This window comes from Triticum aestivum, unplaced genomic scaffold (assembly GCF_018294505.1).
Source record: "Triticum aestivum cultivar Chinese Spring unplaced genomic scaffold, IWGSC CS RefSeq v2.1 scaffold27450, whole genome shotgun sequence".
Classification (NCBI taxonomy): domain Eukaryota; kingdom Viridiplantae; phylum Streptophyta; class Magnoliopsida; order Poales; family Poaceae; genus Triticum; species Triticum aestivum.
In genome coordinates, this window is record NW_025233137.1 from 5,121 (window position 1) to 5,913 (window position 793).

General features: G+C 39.2%; 1 protein-coding gene across 2 annotated transcripts in view; it reads left to right on the top strand.

The window, feature by feature from the left end:
- The window catches only part of LOC123176014 (uncharacterized), a 3,923-nt gene extending 3,136 nt beyond the window's left edge, over positions 1 to 787 (top strand). For both annotated transcript variants that reach the window (XM_044590432.1, XM_044590433.1), the window contains 2 exons: positions 328 to 423; positions 517 to 787. The gene's annotated coding sequence lies outside the window, so the exon portion shown is untranslated. The remainder of the gene's footprint in view (positions 1 to 327; positions 424 to 516) is intronic.
- Positions 788 to 793: the final 6 nt, after the last annotated feature.

A 793-nucleotide genomic window follows, 5' to 3' on the forward strand; every position in this document is an offset into this window, starting at 1 on the left:
TTTTTTCTGAAGAGTAGAAACTTGGGACCAGAAAGCAAAGAACTTTTATCTTGTTCTTATATGTTTCTGTTTATGCCATGTATCTTGTTTCACCATTTCTTTCCAATAATAATATTTTCTCCCACTTCTTAATTATACTGAAACAGACAAACAGATGCTTACATTCACGTTCTAACTTTAAGCTGTATTATGTAGTTAGCAGCACTCCTGCCCGATAAATCTGTCCTTTTGTCGATCATTGGTATAGTAGCCATGATAATCTATTTGTTCTGAAATTCTCTCATGGTTGGATTGACCCAGTAACTATTTTTCCTTGCTTGATTGCAGTCTATTAAACAATCATCCAAGCAGTGGTTCGATTCACCGAAAAATAGAGGTCGTCCCAATGAGGTTGCCGTAAAGTGGTCTTATAATAATGATGATGTAAGTATAACCAAGTATAATTGAGTAATCTTCTCTGACTTGACTTGCAATGCAACTTACTAAGAGCTATTTGTTTGATTAAAACCCCTATAGGAAATTCCGTACCCTTTATACGCTGAATTTTCTGGAGATAATTCCCCCTTCTCCCCAAAAAGAGAGTGGAGTGATATAAGAGTTGTCAGGAGACTGCGAGGATTGCGTTGGCAAGAGCGGGTTGCTGCTCGTACTCACTTCAGAGAGCTACGTGATAGTCGGCGAGCAGCTAGAGGCAAGCCTACTTCTTTATTCATGTCAGCAATGAATAAATTCAGGGTCGAGAAGGCTAAGGAGTACAGCGGCCGTTGCGCCGTTCCTGAATATCTTATATGTC